Here is a 12,022-nt window from a genome sequence, read left to right as displayed (position 1 = left end):
AGCATTATTTACCATAGCTAAGATATGGAACCAACCCAGATGCCCCTCAGTAGATGAATGGATCAAGAAAATGTGGTATATATACACAATGGCATTCTATGCCTCCATCAGTAAGAATGACATTGCCCCATTTGTTAGGAAATGGAAAGACTTGGAAGAAATTATATTAAGTGAAGTAAGCCAGGCTCAAAGAAACATAGGTCCGATGGTTTCCTTTAAATTTTTCATTTGATTTTTCTCTTTTGTTATTGTTCACGTATCTTTTGGCTCTTTTTTGTCTCTTTTGAAACTGATGTGGTCAACAAATCTGAGTTTATGGCCAACTTATGTGAACTATTTCGCTGTTTGCTGAGTGAAACTATTTGAGACTGCTTCTCATTGGATGCCATTGGAAACTGTTCTACTTCGTGACTTACACCAGTAATATGTGTATGTTTCTTCTGTTTATTTAGCTCATAAATAGATTCTAGCCAATAGTTCAACTTACTACTGGAACAGAGCCTCTTTTCCATGGAGGTGACGTGGCTGGCATTTAAAGTGCATTTAAGAGGTTCTAAGAGCCTACCTGTTCAAGCAGCTCCCATTAACATCTCATCCTCTTCCACCACCAATGTTTCCTTGTCCTAAGAGCTATAACATAGGCATTGGGACTGCTGTAGGGAGCAGGTTGTAACTCACTGTTTGGGGGCATCAGGGAAGGTAGTATACCTAGAAACCAAACACACACACACACACACACACACACACACACACACACACGTTTACATTTCAGGACAATTTCCTTTCAATCTGAGACTCTCAATGCACTTGAAAGACAGGAAGTTATCAAACATTGGAGATGAGGAAACAGAGATTGAAAGAGCTGGCCAAGGGTACAAACCCACTCATCCATATACTGAGCAACCAATAAAAATCCAGTGGGTTTCTTCTGAGAAATTAACACAAAGACTTAAATTTAAAGAAAGTTAGAGTTTCACTTTGATTTTTTTCCCTCCATTTGGGGGTCAGAAATTTCATCTCACTGTAATCAACATGGCCTTCATCAAGAACACACACATATAAACACACAAATGCTGGCAAAGATGCAGGATAAAGGAACATTCTTGGTGGAAATGTAAAATAGTAGGATCACTATGGAAATCAATATGAAGGTTCCTCAGTAAACTAAAAATTTGTCATAATATCCAGAGATACTGGGACAGTAGAAAAGGTCAAAAGCTATTTACATATGACCAGATAAAATGAAGTTAAGCAAAATGAACCTCAAGCTAGGGACACAAGTGGTTTTTTCTTTCTTGCTATTGTTTCTAAGGTATTATAAGGTACCATGTGATTTTTTTTTGTTGCTTTGTATGTTCCTCCCCCACAGTATAATCCTGTTTTCACTGTATTTGATGTCGGTGTAATTTGGAGAGGGGAAGGAAAAAAGCAAATGTTTAAATAGGAATACAGGTTGACCCATTGTAACAATGAGATGTACAAGACACGATGCTGAAAAATGAACTTTACAATTTAGGTAGGGGGATGAGGGGGAGGAAGTGTAGTTGTGGAGATGGGAGGGAAGGGATGGTAGGTGAAAAACAAAAGAGGAGGCAACAATGCTTCATAAGAAATGTACTCATTACCTTGCTCATGTAACTATAACCCCTCTATACAGTATTTTCACAATAAAAAACTTACTTAAAAAAGATAAAAATAATTATCCAGAGATACTACTCTTGGGCATGAACCCCAAGTTAATATAAGTCAGTTTCTAGATGCAGAATTACAGCCACCATAGAACTGTTGTTGGAGTGTCTAGTGGAGACTTAGAAATAATCTGAAACACCGCTACCTCATACTTATCTGCATAAGGCAGTCACGTGCATTGGAGGTTTTTGTTTATTTTTGTTTATCTTTTATTTCTTTTGATCCTAGAGATGAAACTGAGAGCCTAGGCTCTGTCCCTGAGCTTCTTTTGCTCAAAGCTACCACTCTATCATTTGAACTACAGCACCACTTCTGGCTTTTTCTGAATAATTTATTGGAAATAAGAATCTCATGGACTTTCCTACCCCAACTGTCTTCAAACCTGATCCTCAGATCTTAGCTTCCTGAGTAACTAGGATTACAGATGCAAACCACCAGTGCTCAGCATTAATTTATTTTTAAGTGAGTTTTAGAGCTGAAGAAACCATAGAGACTGTTTAGTCCATTTCCTTCAAGAAACAAGTAACTGATGTTACATTGATATTTACCCTTTTCTTTTTTCCCCTGCTTTCTGTGCCTCATCCTGCTGTCTTGAACAACTGCCTGATATTACACATTCTTTCTCAGGAACATCTTATTTAGTACACGTCCTGCTGAGAACCCATTTACCCATTCTCCTGCCAGCTTTGAACCATGTCTCTCAGATTTCAGCCTCAAAAGTAGCTCGGATTACACACACAAGATACGTCCTGCCTGCCTCAGCCACTCATCTTGTCTTTGGTTCTGTGAGTACTTCTATTCTATCCTAATAATAAATTTCCATGTTGCTTAGGACTACACAAGTCCATTTTTCTGTTCACTTGTACCCAAAGAATCCACAACTGATATACAGCTCAAACATATGAGAGCAAAATAATTCCTTTTCTTGTAGTCCTTAAGCTCCAATATGTATGAACACAAAGACTTTCATTTATGTTGGAATCCAATGTCACACCATGAATAATAAAATGGGCTCTTCCTGGTTTGTGTCTTGGCTCCTCCCAACTTAATACCTCCAGTACACATATTTCCATCTGACAATAGAATTCTTAAAGATCTAAACAAGCCAATACATAATTCCATATGCATTTAGTCCTTCTAGTACAGAGCCAAGAACTTAAAGAATTCTTAGTAATATTAGCCATTATGTTCACTGTTCTGCACATCTGATAAGTTCCTATGAATTCAGGATGAACAAGCTAAATGCTCAGAATTTAAACAACTTCCTGTCGAACCACTGTACCATATTGTACATATTGTGATTTCCATGCTGCCTCCATGTCTCTGCCATAAAATAGAGCAAAACAGATGGGTTGTGAGTTAATGAGTATACAAAGCACTATGAAATTCTTAGCTAAAAGGTGCCCCTGAGCATTTTTATCACATGATGAATCATCCAGAGTTAGTATATGGGATGTTTTATATTTTTAATATATTTTATATGATTTTATTTTGGGCAACAAGTGGAATGGGAAAAACAAAGCGGTATTAAACAGAAATCCATAAATAATGATAGAATTACCTCTTGGCTTACTTTGCCTTGTATATTCAACTCACTGCAAAATAGGTTAAAAGATTTTTTACAATCCTAATTTTTTGAGGCTCATATTTTCAGGGATCTGGTTCCTGTTAAACTAGATGATGCCAAATCTACTTCTGTGATTTGGATGAGCTTCAACTACTTATAAGTAAATTACAGAGCATTGATTTGTCTTAAATAAATATCAAGGCAGAATCCACATCCTTTCTCAACTGAGATGCTTTTAGAATGTTTCAGAATTCCAAGATGCTTTCAAAAATATCAAGGTCACTAATCTATTCATGGCAAAAATCATCTCCCTTTCAATCATTAAAAGGCATATGATGAAGCCGGGTGCTGGCGGTTCATGCCTGTAATCCTCGCTACTCAGGAGGGTGAGGTCTTAGGATTTTGGTTCAAAGTCTGAGACTCTTATCCCCAATAAATTACAAAACAAAAACAAACCACAAAAAGGTAGAAGGTCAAGTAATAAGCATTAGCCTTGAGCAAAGAAACTCAGGTACAGCACCAATCCTGAGTTTAAGCTCCAAGCCTAGCAACAAACAAACAAAAGAAAAAGGAATATGATGAAATAACAGAAATGATGCCCAATGCATAGAGGACTTAAATTCATGTTATTTTGTGTTTTTGAGTGTATTTTGTAGTAAGATTATTATGTGAAAGAAAAGAAAAAGGAAAAACATTTTTCCTTTCAGGTCTTATTATTTAGTCAAAAATAGAGAGTTTCTAGAGAATGCATGTGTAAAAATAAGTGAATAGAATAGATTTTAAAGTATTGTAATACAGGCAAAAAAAGAAATACATATGAGCGTATGAACTACAAAGCTAGAAAAGTTCTGTATATGATCAAAATACTTATATGAAAATTTGTACTGTACAATATAAGGATAAATTGCTCACAATTTAAATGGTAACAGATTAAAGATAACTTTTCTTAGATAAACCTAACTTTTGTTTTGTATTATGACTAGCCAAATTATTTTAAAGAAAAAGTCCTTTATACATGAATTCTTTCAGTGAAATTTTCATCACGCTTTTTGTATTTTGCTCTTTATTTCTGTTTCTGCACCTTGGGCTACTCCAGCCATTCCATCTTGATCTGTCTTTCTGGTTCCAAGTATGGTGTGGACAATCAGCAGAGGACCCATACTCATTCCCAGCTTGAAATTCTAACATCCAGTACATAAATGTTTAGTGTCTCTATGAAATCTTTCTAGTTCTCTTCAGAGAGGGAAATTCACTATCTCTGTACTCCTTTACTTATCTTCTACATGGTGAGCAGGATTCTTCTAAAAGTTGTAAACTCCATCACAGACTTTGGGGCTAGGAGAACAGGTACCTCTATGGAGCAAACCTAAGGATACCATCTTGGCCCTCTTTAAGTCCTATATAGAAAATTATTGTTTTTTTTCTTTATAGCTTTAGAGCATATCACTCAGCATCACTATTGAGACAAATGTGGGACTATTTCACAACTTTGAAGTTCTATGAAGCCCAGGAGGGCTTACTGAATCTGTTCTACCAGAATAAGGATTTGAAAAATGCCCAATAATAAGTGGTGAATGTACTTATGACTCCACTGTGACACATCCTCTACTGTAGGCCTGATAAAGATTAGGGATCTTACTTAGAAACCTTACTTCAAGAGCGAACAGCTGCTCCCCTCTTGGCTGTGATCCCAGGTCACACATTTGCTTAGATCTCATCTCCAATGTGAGAACCAGCATTCAGAAGCTTCAAGGCTCCAACTCCACACTATTGCCCCCTGGTGGATGAGATGACAAAACAGCTTTTCCAAGCTGTCAGGAATTACAGTTTGGTTATTATTTTGATACATAGTCAGTTTAGACTCCCACTTAACCAGCAGTGGTTTTCAATCACTAGCATTTTCCACCACTGTGTTCTAATTAGTATGTCTATTGTCAACTGAAAGTCCAGTTCTTGCAAAAATTCTAAGTAGCAATTACTATTACCATAATGGACACTAAATACTGAAAGGATCCTGTTCCAGCAGGGAGGCTGATTGGAACTTTCTAAAAAGAGGAGTTGTCACTGATGCTCTTTCCTTTTTTGAGAATGACACCCATTTCTTAAGATTAAGGTAAGTGTGGAGTTCATGTAAAAAAAACATTTTTTAAAGAGCATCTAAGCTTTTGTCTAATTAAATAAATTTAAAGTCTCTGCCATACAGCCAAATAGTAGAAAAGGATATTTACTCTAAACTTTTGGAATATTCTTAGTGGAACTGGTTTAATTTTCCACTTAAAAATCAGCATCAAGAAAGTAATTATTACCTTCTTATATTGAATCAGTTCTTCTATTCAATATAAGATATGCACATTGAAATACCTCACCTATATTTTCCTATTCTAGGCAGAATGAATGAAATCAAGATTGAGAATAAGGAAAACACATTGTATGCATTCACAGATAGTAGCAGAAATGTAAAATGTTATTAAAAAGCTATTCAAAATAGTAAGGAAGCAAAATGACTAAATGTAAAATTGATATTAAAAATCAATTTCCTGTCTCTATATCAGCAAAAAAAAAAAATCTAAAAACTAAAAAATTTCTATTTTGATATGTTTTTTCCTAACAACAAGATTACAAACTAAGAAGTTCAACCCATAAAGTAGGTTTATGAAACAAAATTATAAAACTATATTATGACATTAAAAAATCAAGGGAATCTCACAATGGATAGAAAAAGTCAAAACTTGAAAGTCCCAATTCCTCCCAGCTTAATGTTTTACTATCAAATTTTCCTAAAGTTTTTCCTAGGAATATGTCACATGTTAAGTTTCCCATGGGAAGATGCAAAATCAAAAATTTCTAAGGCATTCTAGGAAAGGAGAAAGGGAGTTGGTGCAAAAAAAGACACCAATTTTTCTGTCACCTCTCCTACCCATGAGTCCCAACCTCTGAATCTTGCCAACTTTCTTCCAGCTTTCTGCTCCCATAATTGAAGACCTGGAAAAACTGGAGCTGACACAAACACATCCCATTTGTCCTTTCCATAAAGGTAACAAGTGAAGGGTTTCATGTCTCTTTTCTAACTCATGTGTGTGCATGTGATAGTACTAGGACTTGAACTCAGCACCTTAACTTTTTCACTCAAGACTAGTGCTCTACCTCTTGATTGCTTTTTGGACTCACAGATTTTTCTTCTCAGCCTGCCTTTGAACTACAATAATCAGATCTCACCCTCCTAAATATTTAGGATTACTGTCAGCCAACTTCTAACTCATTTTAATATAAGAAAATCTCTCATGAGTGAAACTCTTAATTCTTACATGAATGACTTCCAAGAGAAGTGAAGAACACATACCAAGCTGTATGTTCTCTTTGGTTTAACTTTTCATGTTTATCTCAATATATATGTATGTGTGTGTGTGTGTATATATATATATATATACATATATATTAGAAGAAGCATGAATTCCTATTTAGTTCCCTAAATTATCTTCTGGTCTATACTTTTACAATGCACGATATAAATCAGTACCCTTGTCTCTCCCTGTAAATGTTTCCAAGTTAAATCCATAGATGTATAAAAACTTGGCTGGTAAGTGAAAGTGTTTAAAAATGTATCAGTGCTAGTTAACTGAAGTTATATGGCTTGACATTAACCACTTATATGTAATTGTTACCCTAGAAGATTTCTCAGAATTAATTTAATATCTCTGTAGGGCTTTAAGGAAATCATTATTCACTATTATAAAGATAGGTAAGGGGAGGCGGAAGACAGGCCTATGTGGGAGCAGAGGTATATGATAAAGTTCTGTACCTTCTACTCAGTTTTTCAGTGGATCTAAAATTGTTCTTGAAAAGACAAGTCTAGTTTCATAGGATACACATTAAATAGTATGTCTGCAATTATGACTGTGATGCATATCTTATTGAAGAGAGGGATTGGGTTAGGAGGGATTGGGGAGATTAATGAAAAGGGTGAGAAGGATCAAGATACCTTGTGTTTATAAACTGATTTATTGAATGGTACCTCCTTTGTACAACTACTTAAAGATAATAAAAATATATAACTTTTAAAAAGAATAATAAAAAACAATAAATTTTAAAACACAAAAGACAAGTCTATAGTAAAAGGGAAAATAAAAGAAATATGGGGAAGGGATGGAAAGAGGGCAAGAGAGGAAGAAAAAGAAGAGGTGGGGAAGAAAATACAAAAGAAAAAGGGAAGGATGAGGCAAAGAAAGGAGGGGAAGGGAGGGAGAAAGAATTTTTGGCTTGAGCTGCTAAGGATATACCTTTCCTAATGTACTACAAAGAATGCATTTATGAAGATACAGAAAATATATTCATGACTTATGAGGCCTATAGACACCCAAATTCATGGCTGAATCTCACAATTGGTAAGAGTAAATTGCTGACAACTGAAACATTTGTATTGACCAAGTACTGTGGTTTGATTAAGTGTGATCATTTATTTTAAAAATTTGCTGTAAAACCATCTGAAGAGTTTTATTACTCAAATTATGAGGCAGATTCAGAGTGTCCTTTAAAATCTATAAATGAATTAGAATTCAATTTCCAGAGCACTGAGAATATCCACCCTTTTCTTTTAATGATTATATTTACTTTATTACAAATAAATTGGGATTTGTCCACAGTTTCCCCAGCTTGTCATCACTCATATGTATGGTCCTTGGAGAGATTAGCAAGTACCGCTATAAAGTTACTCTCTGGGAAGATAAGAAAAACTCATGTGCATCTAAAAGAAGAAATTAGCCTTAATTAAAGCACATTCTTAGTTAAAAGAAAATGATTTAAAGGGCTGGGAAGGTAGCTCAGTGGTAGAGTGCTTGCCTTGCATGTATGAGGCCCTGGGTTCGATTCCTAAGCACTACATAAGCATAAAAAAACCAAAGTGATGCTGTGACTCAAGTGGTAAAGTGCTAACCTTGAGCTGAAGAGCTGAGGGACAGTGCCCAGGACCAGAGTTCAGGCCACCAACGCCCGGCCTTAAATCTTTTTTTTTTTTTTTGGTCTTTGTGACTTGTAATCCTAGCTACTCAGGAGGCTGAGATTTGAGAATCACGGTTCAAAGCCAGCCCAGGCAGGAAGATCCGTGAGACTCTTATCTCTAATAAACCACCAGAAAACTGGAAGTGGTGCTGTGGCTCAAGTGGTACCATGCTGGCCTTGAGCTGAAGAGCTCAGGGACAGCTCTCAGGCTCAGAGTTCAAGTCCCACGACCAACAAAATAAAATGATTTAAGTACATACCCAAGCAAGGCTAAAGCTCTGGTCCATCACCACTTTCTACATAAAAATTGTTGTTGCTTTCTTTATCACGTCACCATGAAAGTTCCCTCAGCAACATGTTTCTTCAAACAGATGTGCTTGCCCACACTGTGTCCCTTCCACTACTCCATCTTCACTTCATTGATTTTTCTTTGTATGAAACCATTTACCCATTTTTTGCCAGTCCTGGGACTTGAACCCAGGGCCTGGGCATTGTCCCTGAGCTTCTATTGCTCAAGGCTAGTGCTCTACCACTTGATCCACAGCACTACTTCCGGCTTTTTCTGTTTATGTGGTACTGAGGAATCGAACCCAGGACTTCATGCATGCTAGGTAAGCACTCTACCACTAAGCCACATTCCCAGCCATTACCCATTATTCTCATGAAGGGCTTTTGTTTTGTTTTTCATCTGTAAGCCTAATAGGCCATGTGGTTTTGACTGTGCTTTTTATTTTTAACTTCATTCAGAATCATATGTGGTGGTGTCTATGTGGCTGAGACGGGGCGCACCTGCCACCTCCATCACTTGTTTACAGCCGTTGATCCAGGAATAGGTACCAAATCCACAGTCAGGATAATCTGGGAAGGGGCTTTCCACCTTGGCAGAAAGCACTCATCACATTAGAATGCTGCCATGGAAGAGAAGAGGGCAAAGACAGCAAGAGAAGTGGATTCTAATGATATTTTTGGACACTTAGATCCTGTTATCCTCAATCAGTCCCTTGATTTTTTTAGTTGGATGAAAAGCAACAATTCACTAAACCAGTTTTAATTCTCTTGTCTTCTATAAAAATTTCTAACACTTTATTTTGTCTTAAAATAGCTTATATCTACAGTTTGATCCTAACCCCCCAAAAGTTTATGTTTTGGAAACTTAATCCCCAAGTACATATGTTAATAATTTTTGGAAGTAAGACCTTGAGGAGGACATTGGTATTTGAGGAAGTCGTTAAAGTGGGTCTCCATGACACCATTAGGGGCTTTGTGAGGAGAAGAGAGATAGCATAGTTGCACTTGCTCTGTCCAAGAACTTGTTGCCTTTGCTACATTAGGATTCAAGAAGCCCTCACCAGATGTCAGCACCACACTCTTAAACATCCTGGTCTCCTAAGGCCACAAGCTAAGTGAACATTATTTCCTTACAAATTACTCATGTGGTATTCCAGGATAGCAAGAGAAAACAGACAAAGACAATTTCTGTTCCAAAAGATAAGAGATGTTTTTACTGAAATCCAATATTCCCCCACAAACAACATTGCTTTAGTTGGAACAAATTACACTGTATGAAATGGAGAGCAACTTAAATCTTGCGTAAGCAATAGAGACATTTATTTGCTCACTCCGACAAGTTTTGTCAGTAAGCAAGACTCAGAGATGACTGAGTTGCAGAACTTGAGCACTACTTTTACTGTGTGCTGATCCTTTATTAATCCTTCAATTCAGCTCATCATCATTCTCTCAGCTTGACAGATTTTCTCCATGTGGAGATAACAAGACCACTGGAAACTCCAGAATTGCATCCAAATTTCATTTCCAAAGTTTCTTTCTTTAGAGGAAAGGGTATCTTTTCTCTAGCTCCATTTGTCCTCCTTGCTATCCTTTCCTGTGTTATACCCACATCCTGTGGCACACAGAGAGTCAGCAAGAGACCAGCCCTGTGTTACATGCACCGCTGGGGCCAGGAGGGTGCCGCCTGTGATTAGCAATCACAGTAGGGCCCCAGAAATTAGAACAGATGAAATGGTGGGTAAATAATTTCTCAATTGAAAAAATATTAAGTCTAAGATTTCAGTTAGGAACACCAGGTTCACTACCCATGCTTTACTTCTCTTTCTCAATACTAATAAAGTGAAGGAATAAATTGATAAAGATTATGGAATTAAAAGTAGAAAAAATAGTAGACTTAAATAGCCCAACACCGTTTTGGAAGGCAATAAAGTAGATGAGGAATAGAAGGATAGGAATGAGGTCAACATTAATGCATAGCCATAGAAAGAGAGAAGATAGCAATGTTTACAGTATAATAACATTTGGTTATATTTGCTTATAATAGCATTATAGGATGTTAATTGGGGAAGAATGGAAGAAAGGGGGCAGAAAGAATAACAGAGTGGGACTACATCATTAACATGTGAAAATGTAATAATGAAATCTCCTCTTGTATAACTAACATAAGCTTATCAAACTAAAAACATAAAATAAAATAAAATGTAAAGTCTGTGAGTAGTGACATTGATTTATCCTAAAATGTTTTTGTAAATTAGAGGACAATGGAGCAACTCCTGCAGAACTGTGATGCAGGGTTAAAGGTATGACTCAAGTGGTAGAGTGCCTGCCTAGGCAACATGAGTCCTGAGTACAAACTTCAGCTTTGCAAAATGTGGGATGGAGGAGGCATGATCATTTTGAATACCGTATCTTCTCTGAATACAGAGATTATAATAAAAACACATTCATATTTGTGGAGGATAAGACATGCTACCTTTTATGTACACATCTTAATGGGTGGCACCCTTATCAATGGAGAGCAGTCTCTATCGAAATTCTGAGTCAAATGAGCAAGAGGGGAAAATGGAGGCAACCTGCTCTGTACCTGGCTATGTCACTTATACTGGAGTGAGACCCCAATTGGACGTTTTCAGGAAAGGAATACAATAGTTCATGTTATGGAATATTTTGGCTGGGTGAGGAAGATCAATAGAGTATGACAATTGAAACATTTGACAGAGTAAGGTAACAGCCAAGAAAGGAGCGCCTGCAACACAGTACAGGCTTCAGCTCTGTGGTATATGCTGGATGGTTACAATACTTTTACACTTATTGCTGATACAATTTAAAATAATGACACAAAATAGAAGATGGATTTAAAAGATGAGTTATGTGGTAATAAAAGAGATAAAATGTTTCTTTTATACCAGATGCTTAACACTAGTAACTCACAAAATGTGATTATGAGTTTATCATTTAGAATTGTAAACTTGAGAGTACAAGCCATATATATATAACAGAAAGATCTTTGGGTAGAAGGACATGTAGGTCAGTGACTTATTTTTCATTTTAGGCTTATTGGTACCTTTCTTGTTTTCAACTATTTCCATTTATTGTTGCTTTTTATTTCATAAGAAAGTGGTTTTAAAATAAGAAAATTGAAAAAAAATAATTATCTCATAAAATCTTTTAATTTAATTTTTATTGTGAGTATGCTGTACAGAGGGGTTATAGTTACATAAGATAATGAGTACATTTCTTGTTGAATAGTGTTTACCCCTGCTTTGTTTCTCCTACTTTCCTCTCCCCCCAACACCCCTCCCTTCCAAGTTGTAAAGTTCATTAACAACATAGTGTCTTGAGAGTACCGCTGTTGCATTGGTTCACCCTTTGTACTTTGTTTCACCATTTCATTATTCATCTTCTCTTCCCCAAATCAGATAAATATATATACAAGACACAGGGTATGAAAATTTAAAAAAAAAAAAAAAAGGGCTGGGAAGG

Source organism: Dipodomys ordii, unplaced genomic scaffold (genome assembly GCF_000151885.1).
Source record: "Dipodomys ordii isolate 6190 unplaced genomic scaffold, Dord_2.0 Scaffold5, whole genome shotgun sequence".
NCBI classification, from domain to species: Eukaryota; Metazoa; Chordata; class Mammalia; order Rodentia; family Heteromyidae; genus Dipodomys; species Dipodomys ordii.
Note: the sequence above shows the minus strand (reverse complement) of the source record.